Genomic DNA, 11,830 nt, shown 5'->3' with positions numbered 1-11,830 from the left:
TTTTGGCTTTTTTTTATTTTTTTTGTAATTTTTTTGGTCATTTTTAGGTCCTATTTTCCTTTTTTATTCAATTTCTCGTATTCATAATTAGATTTTGTCAATTAACATCTTTACACAAATAATTTTTGTTTCACACAGACTGTATAGAAGTACCTATGTAAAATTTATATTTTATAGAATAATATTTTACATACATTGTATTCGGGTTAGGTCAAGATAAAGATTCGATAGAATAAGGCAATTGCTAGCTGTCATTTTTACTTTTGACATTATAAAATATGCTTTAAAAGTACAATGTAATAAATAATAATTTTGATTGATTATTATTATTATTAATATTATTTTTTTTTTTTTAAACGTATTTTTACTAATTTTAAACAAATATTTATAATTGTTTAGGTCATTTTATGTCATTTTTAAGTCATATTTGTATATTTTTTTTAGGTCATTTTTTTTAATGTTTTTAAAATTGTCAACTTCCGAGCTCTAGATATTATCGATGTAAAAGTCGATGGGCGATGGTAATAATGGAGTGTAAAGCCTCCCTTCATAATATGATAATACATTATAACTTATAAGTTATATAGGTAACTTATAATTTAAATTTAAATATAAAATTAAAACATCACCCTAAAAAAAGAAATCCGTATACATAAGTAGTAAGTACCTATAGGTCGGGCTAAGTACCATATATTATAATTTAATTATAATTGTATTAAGTCTTGATTACATTGGGCAAGTTTACTACTATAGTTTATATACTCCTCGGCCCTCGCAAATTCGTTTTCTGCTATCAGTGCTATCAAAGTATCAAACTCATTAAATGTAATTGGACTAGTTGCTATTAACATGCCGCCTGTTGAAAACTCGCTGTTCGGCAGTGAGTGAAGTTGACGATTCGCTTATTTTTATCGTTGTTCGTTAAAAATTTTTACTCTGGCGAGCGAAATATCTTTGTGTTATCGATATCAAAGTATAGCCAGCAAATTCGCTAGATATGCGATTTGATAGTGCGGCTAGCAGTGCTCGTAGTGACACTACACGTTAATGATTGAGCGAATGAACGAGTTGTATGTAAAGTGTAATAAGATTATTTTAACTAGTCGTTACGACATAAAATGTTGAACAAAATTAATTAATTATTTAAAATATTATAATTATTTTAAAGAAATTCGATCGCGCCTGTATTTTTTATTTAAATACACCTATTTTATGCCAAATATATTATCAACTATCCCATAGTAATCGTTAAAAACACACATCATTACAAAGTCAATACACTTATCGCTCCACTTAGTCTAAAATGTTATAAATTATTTTCAAGTTAATTTCGACAAATTCAAGTATGTTATGTTAAGAAATGTTTTCAAATAAATAGGTGATTTAAAATATTGGCAGTTGATACCTAGGAAAAAAATTTAAAATAAGTAATATTCTTATAGCGTCTATTGACATTTGTGTGAATGTGTGGGAGCGCTCTATTATTTATTTCACGCACACGAAATGGTCACTCACCTACACGTCTTATTACGCCCGACACACTGCTTTTAAAAAGTTGCCTATCTTGAACTCCTTAAAAACGGTCGATATTAAATTAAAACATAATTTAATATATTCTATCAGTCGTATCGTCGATATAATTGACAATTATTGTAAAAAAATTACTGGTTAGGTAAAGTGATTTATAAGAGATCAATAATTCGTAAAATATAAACGTTTACTCGTTTAGGTACTATATTATAGATATTAGATTACCAACGCAGCTTAACAGACTCAAATCTGCTGCGCCACGATTATTTAGCGTGTATGTATTATATTCACTTGTCAGTACTAATTATTACACAGTACTCGTAATTTAGGGCACGAATAAATTATGTTAAAATCTTATTTATTTTTTGCATTCTTATCGTCGTCATCGTTCTCGTCCGTAATAATGCACAATTATACATCACACATAATTTTATCATTAAAGTTATGGCGATTGGATAAAATATTAGTGTTCTACCTACTGTAAACCACATATATATATGTTTTGTATAAAAATGATGTACCAATAATTTCTACATAAAGAACTATCTATTAGTTTAATCAACAGGTTTTTAAATTTAATGAAGAATTTGTTTTTAAAATTAATGAACGTAATAATTATCATTTTCACGATATATAAGAACGTGCACTTTTGAATGATTAAATTGAAGTAAAATTTTTTTTCATATGTAACTACAAGTATGATGATACTGTGTATTTTCTGAGTAACTATATTGTATACATTGATGCAGAGGTGCCTTAAGGTGGAGTGAGGCCTGGGACAATTTGTTTTAGATTGCCTAAAATTTTTTTATTAGGCGAAATTCAAAATTTCATACAAATGTGTGAGGTCTAGGGTAGGACTCACTAACCTTTACCCAAGGCTGGCTCTGCATTAATGTTCAAAATTAGTTTTATTATTGATCAATGAACATTATTTGCGAAGATCCCAAGAGTCACCAATGCAATAAACGAGTGTATTTAATTATTATTATGACATGTCAATGTGACGCTGTTAGACTAAAAATTATCACAAAGATTATAAATTAACAAGGAAAGAAATATATTATTACTTATTAATATATGCTGTGACTTATGAGTAGGGCTCGGAAGTTAACGGTTTTAAAAACATTAAAAAATATATGCAAATATGACTTAAAAATGACAAAAAAATGACCTAAAAAAATATAAATATTTGTTTAATATTAGTAAAAATACATTAAAAAAAAAGAATATTAATAATAATAATCAATCAAGATTATTATTTATTACATTGTACTTTTAAAGCATATTTTATATTGTCAAAAGTAAAAATGACAGTTAGCAATTGCCTTATTCTATCGAATCTTTATCTTTACCTAACCCGAATACAATTTATGTAAAATATTATTCTATAAAATATAAATTTTACATAGGTACTTCTATACAGTCTGTGTGAAACAAAAATTATGTGTATAAAGATGTTAATTGACAAAATCTAATTATGAATACGAGAAATTGAATAAAAAAGGAAAATAGGACCTAAAAATTACCAAAAAAATTACAAAAAAAATAAAAAAAAGCCAAAAAATGCAAAATAAAAACTAGTTATTTAGATTCACATGTTTTGTGGAAAAACAAAATTGTTGCCAAAAAGTTAAAAAAAAAAAAAAAAAAAAAAAATGAAAAATGCATCAACTTCCGAGCCCTATTTTAATAAAATAAGTAGTTTTATAAAAGTAATTGCTATTATAGGTACTCTATATTAAACACCACAGTAGTTGCTATTTGCTATTCATTTGCGCCTTTTTAAATGCGGAAATTATTATCACTTATTATATTATTTAGCATTCGGTTAAAAACAATACAATTACATATAATAATACTAATACTTGCTGCAATGAGAAATATGCAATTTAGGCATAAATATGTTTGATTACCTATAGTGTTCCGGTTTGAAGTTGTTATTTAATTTTTTTTTTTTTAATTTACCAATTACCTACTAAAAAAAAATATATATTTAATTTTAAATTATATAATCATTTTTCACTCAATATGTTTGACTGTATTGTAACGTGATCCTCAAAATTATCTATGATTTTTTTCTCTTCAGAACGACAACGTAGATATAGGATAGAAGTAATGTGAGTATAATAAATACATTTAACAAACTTTGACTAGGTACTGCATTTTTATTATATAATTAATTATCATACTTTTATTGATATAAGTACCTATTTGAAATATATACATATGTAGAATGTACATTGAACAATTTCTTTACCGTAGTTTACAAATATTTTAAAAATGTTATTATTTACATATTACATAATAATAAAGATTTACAATTTATTAAACAAAAGTTCAAGATATTTTATTCTAGAAAATATAAACAAATTTCAGAAGTAAAATAAAATCAATAGACATGCGTGTCAATGCTATATACTTGGTTTGACCTAAATGCCTAATTTATTATAGTATAACAGAGATAAAATAAAAAAAGGGTAGAATAACAGTTTCGCTGCAATACACAAGGCCATACTCAAAACAAATTATTGAGGAGTGGGTGGTTATACAAATCATAGTAAGTGGTGTTTAAAATAACGAACAATTATTTATAAATGCTTAAAAGCAATTAAACACGTATATTTTAAGCACCCATGCATAAATTAATAAGGTTTTTTATTAATTATTTAAATACGCATAAAACATAAATATAAAATTAAATTAAATTTTACAGCATAAATTCTAAATTTCTAATTTTTCTTTAAAATAACGGTTAATTACTTCCTCAGGATTGACATGAATAATTTTATTTACCTACACTAAATAAATGCTTGACCGATTAATGAGATTAATCTATCTTCTGCAGCAGTAGCAATTCGCAAATAGTTCTTAATTCCTTTTAGAGAAAAAAAATGTCTTTTCGGGTGTTGTGTTTGACACCAATAAAATAATTAAAACTTTTAATAAAAATAAAATGTTCGGAAAAAAGTTTCGGCTATATAGTTAGAATAATATGCTCTTTAATCTATATATTGCAATTGTTTGAGTTATAATGTTATATTAATATAAAAAAAACGGATGTTAAATTTCTAAGTTTGCGTAATACGAGAAAATTTCAGGAGGAGAATCAAATTTTTTACATTTTTTAAGAAGGTAATATTATTTACGAATATTAAGTACTGCGTAGTATGGAGTATGGGCTATAGTGCAAATGCAAATTAACATCAAGTAATATTATATAGTTTATTTATTATTAGCGATAGCTGATAATATTACTGACGCATTTGGGATATATCAAAAGAGAACATTATTAACAATATTATTTAAGACACACTTGGGCTATTAAAAATATACGATATAGATAACTGGATATTCTCAGGCGACACCCAAAATAATAAATAATAGTAGGTATATTATTATACTTTAATATGCGCAATGACATTTTCGAAATATTTTGATTAATTTTTAACTATTACCTAGTTATTTATATTGTATAAGTAATAATAAAATAAATGAATACAATAGCAATATAAAAAAATAATAAAATATACTTAGTAATATAAGATTTTAAAAGTCTCCGCTCAGAGTCATTTTTTGCATGCAATAATTTATCATTGAATCATTTAAATTTAAATACTTAATCATAAGGTAAACTCAACATCTACTAAATTTAGAACTTACAGCAAAGTAGTTATATTCACGCTCACTTTTTCATATTATTTTTTACTATTTAAACATGCGAGTCTAAATGTACTATATTCTAGGAATATGACTATTATGTCAGTCATGTTAGTTATAGTATGTTGCCATTATTCTTTGAAAAACAGTAAAAAAATGTTATATAAATGAATGATGCATATAAAACTAATTTAGGTATAAAAGTGAGTGTATGACGTATGCAGGGTTACCACCAACCACTCATTAATGAAAAAGTACGGACCCCTAGTAAACTGGTGTGAATTAATTGAATAGACTCGATTTCGTAAAACGATTTTGCTATGGTTGTTTAGTGTTTGCTTATTTACGTTTTACTAAATAGAACATTTAATAACGTGAAATGTATTTATGGAATGTTTTTTTTAACTATAAATATTTAAATCTTAAGTTGTTATAAACAAATAAGTCAATAGTAGTGTTGAGTATTTTTCAAATCATAACAATTAAAATAAAATATCAATATTTTTATCATCTTTAACAGATATTTGCTATTTAATCCTATTGTTTAATGGCTAAATACATTTCCTCAGTTGATTGAGCCGATGACAAAAGGCTTCGCAGGAAAACGTTTGTACACGATTTAGTGTCACAAAATTATTAAATATTTTTGTAATCAAAATTTAAAAATAATATAAATAAAGCTAATTGTCGAGAGTTTTATAATATTATAATAGCAGTTAAACACAAACCTATTAAAATAATTTTAATGTGGTAGTTCTTTTATATATATTTAACTATTTAAGGTTTAAAGATATAATATTATTGTTGACTTGTGTGACTTGTTTTTAAATATTAAAACTATTCCTAAATGCAGAAATATCTCAACATTTATAAAATTTTAGCTTTAATGTCTTGTTTAAAGCGTGCAAATTGATGTTATTTATTTGTCAGTTATTGTATTGATATAAAATTATAAACAATAAACTATTTTATTATTTATATTTTATATATTATATAATGTGCACATTGTACTATTCTTTAATCTTTAGAGTTTAGGTCATAAATCATAATACATATTCTATACACAGATAGACTAAATGTAAATCGTAATAAATTAAAAATTGTTTTTTTTTTTTACGTGAAATTTGTTTACTATACAGAAAAATATTTATAATACCTAGGGACTATTTAAGTAGATAATAAAGTGTATGATGTACCGGAATTAGTAATACTTTTTAGCACATACGAGTTGCAGAATACTATTTATTTTTTTAATAAAATCTCAGATTTAAAAAGGTAACACGAATCGCATCTACCATCCTGGATTGTATCGTATTAAAAGTCTTATTAGTTTTGTAAGCTTGTTACATAATTTTTACCAAATTTCAATACGCAAAAAATTAATTGAAACAATACATGCTGCATGCAGATCTATACTTATACGATGTTTTTTATTTGTTATCAAATAAAATAATAATAATTACAGCCTGTATTTTTTACATATCTGATGCCTATACTCATACAATAGAACAGGTTACAGGCGTAGGTATAATGATTGGTCAGTAATAATATCAGATTATAATATTAAATACTAAATTGGCATTGAAAGTTTTGTCGTTTTTGATAACCATTAATGGTTACTATTAGTCATCACTACCAATTTACTAGTCAAGTATAGGTCGTTAGACGTTAGTCATTAGCCACAATACTCAATATACAACAGTAAAGTACTCATTAATACAGGACCGGATTAAGATTTTCGCCGCCCATAGGCTGAAATAAATTTACCACCTAATTTACATAGGTATTGATATTTTACTTCTATAAGTGATGTGTAAAAAACCCTTCACACCTCATATTAAAAAAATGATCATTAATAAAATAAAAAAATAAAATAAATACTTTATGTATATTATTATTGATGAATGAAAACTCCTTAAGCATGTTAAAAGAAAATACAAAAAAATAAATATTTATCATATTCTTTATTCTTTAGACTATAGTCATACGTCTTGATTTTTTTTTGCAAAGTCTTCAATGATGTCGTCATAGGATAACTGATTAATTAATTCATATTCAATACTTAGTATAGCAAGTGCATTTCATCAATCCAGTGACATTGTAGATTGGAGATAATTAAATTATTTTTTATTTTTTTCAAGCAAGAAAACGAACGTTCAGCTGAACAGTCATTGCAGTAGATGTATATATTTCGAGTGCTATTTCGATGTTGGAATAAATTTAAATTCAGTTTTTTTCATGTAAAATTTGAAAAAGTTTGGGAACATTTTTTTGCTTATCGACAGCCAGTTGTATTATGTGTGCTTTTAAGTGTATACATTCATTAATTATTAATTAATTAATTTAAATCTATATCATCATAGTATATTTCATTAAGTTGTGTAGCTCTTTTAACAATATCATTATGTAATAAACTTTCAAGGTTGACAATAAAAGCAAATGGAAATCACTGCTTTAAAACGAATACAAATAAACGACCAGTCGATTTTGTTACAGCGTGGTGTATAGCAAAAAAATAAACTTAGTACGAGTATCTTATAATATAGGTACCTACAATATTTGAGGCGTCATCGCTTATCGCGGAAATTTCCCCACATTGTACATTATCTACTATAATAATTATTATGAGATTTACGACGATATTATGACACTTGTTTTATTATCTAAAAAAATAAACTAAGTTAAAATTAGATTCAGCTGATACGGGTTTAATGCTTCTTTCTTTCGCGATTTACTATTAATATGATAAAATAATACTAATAATCTAATAAATAATAATAAATATTATATACTTAATTTCGGTTACGGTTTATTTAGAAATACTTTGTTTCACAATCACATCGAACTGTATTCTAATTGCATGTTTTTATATTTTATATTTAAAAATAATATCTCAACGTAGTTATTGAGTCACACCATAAAAAATTTTCTGTTTCATTTCAATCATTAAAATTTGCCGCCTTTTAATATTTGCCGCCTTAGGCTTTAGCCTAAACAGCCTAAGCGGCAATACGGCCCTGCATTAATATCAAACGAGACAACGAGTAATCTACCTATTATTAATACGATTATATTTTATATGCTCATACTTACATAAGTTACATACCATTCATATAGTACAGTAATAAAGATAAGTGATAACGATAATACTTCAATACTTAAATATTAAAATATCTACAATATATGCAATAGTGAATATATATACCTATATATAGATGTATCTATAAGTACATCATAAAATTAGTTTAATATGTATAAAGTAAATGGTTACTACCTACTGTGGGTTAGTAGTTAACTACTTCTAGATACTAATTTATTATAAATAGAGCTGTAAAACTAATGTAGTAAAAAATGTAATATAACGCGCTTAAAATGATTACCTATATTTAAAAATAATGCTATAAATGTTAACTGATTAAAAAATAAATAAATGTGATTAGTCAAATAAATTGTATATACTATTCAGTTCATCCAAATCAGCTAAACAATTTTGAATTATTTTAATTTTAATATTAAATTTTTTTTATATATTCAGTAGTTCAGTACATATTTATGTATTTTAAATTTCTTTATTGATATACAACTATTTTGTAGATATTTTGCCTTTTTTAAACTCCTATCCGATCCTTAATCATTAGTCATTAGTCTAGGGAACGGATTTTATTGTAAATACATATTTTTATTGAAATGAGATATTTTAACTCTGATCAAAAATCTATACGATTTAGATCATTCTAATTAAAATAAACCCAAATTTACTTTACATATTTTTACATATTTGGTAAATAAGTATATATTTTAGTACTTATTTTAGTGATTTTTAATTTTTGACGACTTTAAACATTATCTGTTTCGTCTAAATAACAAGATTAGTAATTTTTGACGACCACCAAATATTATCTCTGAACATTGAATTCACTCCTTCTGATATAATGAACATAAATTACGCCCCTATCACATCTGTTGATGTAGAATGGTCTTTTAGTCAATACAAGAGTATTCTCCGACCAAACCGTCGCAATTTTTCATTTGCAAACCTTCAACAATATGTTGTTTCTCATTGCTTTGTTCCGGAATAATAGTTTTATATACCTACATCGTTTGTAATACTTTTATTTATAAAATATTTATTTTTTTTTGTAATTTTTAATACCTACTAATACATATTTTTAATTTTTTTTTACATATTTATGTACATATTTTGATTTTTTTATTACAATAAAGTCTGTTCCCTGGTCATTACCAATGTAGGTATTTATATTATAATAGTGTGAATAATTTAAATGTAAAATAGCTAATAATTAGTTAAATGTATTTTGAAAATTTCATTACGTATATAAAATAACAATAAATAGGTATATACATTATAGTGACATGTAAACAAATTTTTATGACTAATACTTTTTGGATTACAAAATAACTAAAATTGGAGATAAAAATCGTTTCTTTTTAAAATTTAAATATTTAGTTTTGTCAATATTTGAATTTCAAATATTTAGGCTTATAATAAATTTCAAAGATTTTGATGAATTTCAAAAATTTAAATTTTGAATACTTATAAGAAAAGTGTAATTATTTATTTTTTGCGTGTAGAATAACTTATTAAGAGGAACCTTGAATTAGATTTTTCCTAAAAAACAAAATATTATCAAACTTAAAACGATTTTAAAAATATTTATGGATTTACACTTAATTTTGCTATTAATAACAACGTATCTTTAATCTTTATTATATTTTTAAGATTTTTAACCTAGAAAATTTTTTTTTATTGACAATAGGAGTTGAAATGTTTTATAAATTATACCATGTATAGAAAATAACTCTGTTTAAAGTTTAAACACTTAAATTTTTTACGGTTATTGATTTTTAAACTGATTTAGCATAAATATTTCCTTTTTTTTTTGTTTATTTAAAAATGTACAGGGAATTTTTTACACTTGTGTAGATTATTTTTTTTAACTATAATAAAGTATACTATAAAATAAAATAATATAATAAAAACCTAATTCTCACGAATAAAATATTTTAAAACTGTGTTGTCTTTATAAAAATAATAATTGTATGACCTTGTATAATAAATGAATATAAATTAAAAACATTTCATCTTTTAATATACTGTAATTTATATTTTATATAGATAGATACAATACATACGCGTAAAATATATTACATAACACTTATTAATGATTATACCGTTTATTATAAATACCTATTACTTATTTTATTCGAATTTAATATTCATAATTCATATAATAAATATTCACAATACTTACTATTAAAAATATTGGCAGGTAACACAGATAAAATTGAGGTTTATGCAACTTTGTGGTTTAAAATGAACGAGACAAATATAAATAAGTCATCATTAGAGAGTTTATTAATTATAATAACTAATAATTATATAGGTACCAATCTACCTAATTAATTGTTTTAATGATTTGTATTTTATTCAATGTTATGATAATATTTATTCATAACTTTGAAGGTTGATATACTATACAATAAGTATGTAACATTTTATTTCAATTAGTTGAAATACTAGATTAATTCATATTTTGTGCAGTCAATGAGGTGTGCTGAAGGAATAAAAATGTTCAAGTATACAAGTTTTGTTCTCGTAAAAACTATAATAATGCTATGAAAATACAGATTTCACTATTTTTATTATATTTTAATATTACGAAGGTTAATGCACGTAAATGCACGTAGCAAAGCAGAAAACTATATTAATTGTATTCATCTATCCCGATTATTGACTAGATAATGACTGTTAAGATAAAGTATTATATATATTATTTAATTCATAACGTAATAATTTCAATACTTCACTTAAAATTTCCACAAAAGTTATTAAAATAATAAATAGAAGTTTTAGGAAGTAGCACCTATAATATTATACGATTGGCATACCGCATACACAATATAACAAAATATATCGAGACAATTTTGTATAAAATATATTGTTTTCATGGTTGTTCCATTGCATATAACGTATTTATCGTTCATGTAATTATATCTAATTTTTAATTCGTTAATTTGTACCTAGGTAATACAATAAATGGCAATATTTATTTTTAATATTATATGTTTAAATTAAAATGTATTTTATACAATATATTGATTTTATAAGCGTCAAGAAATATAATAATATACTAGTTAAACAAAATGTTTCAAACAAATCATATTACTCATATTTTATTAATATAAAATCAATATAAAAATTATGAATTATATAATAATTGCCATGTTTAATAAAGGTAAACTGACTGAAATAATAAATTGGTAGGTAGATATATAGATAAGTATTAAATAGATACTCTCACATATACAAACATAATAGTAAAAAAGTAGTAAAAAGTAGAAATAAAAAATATTAGGTATTGTTTATATCACATAAGCAAATCATATTTTACTCATACAAATAAAAGCTTTACTATAGATTTTCTATTTAATAGTTTAAAAATAAGTTAATATGTTTGAAATAATACCTACTGTTAAAGAATTACTGTTTTAATTTTAAAGCTTACTATACACATATAATATAGTATATTTACCTATTTAAAAAAAATTAATTATAAAAAAGTGCTTAGCCTTAGCCACGTAGGTACTTAAAAACAAATAAATTAAATTGATTAAATGT

The sequence above is a fragment of the Melanaphis sacchari genome, unplaced genomic scaffold (assembly GCF_002803265.2).
Source record: "Melanaphis sacchari strain LSU unplaced genomic scaffold, SCAv2.0 Contig51_pilon_pilon, whole genome shotgun sequence".
Lineage (NCBI taxonomy): Eukaryota > Metazoa > Arthropoda > Insecta > Hemiptera > Aphididae > Melanaphis > Melanaphis sacchari.
The sequence above is the reverse complement of the archived record's forward strand: the minus strand, read 5'-3'. Positions refer to the sequence as shown.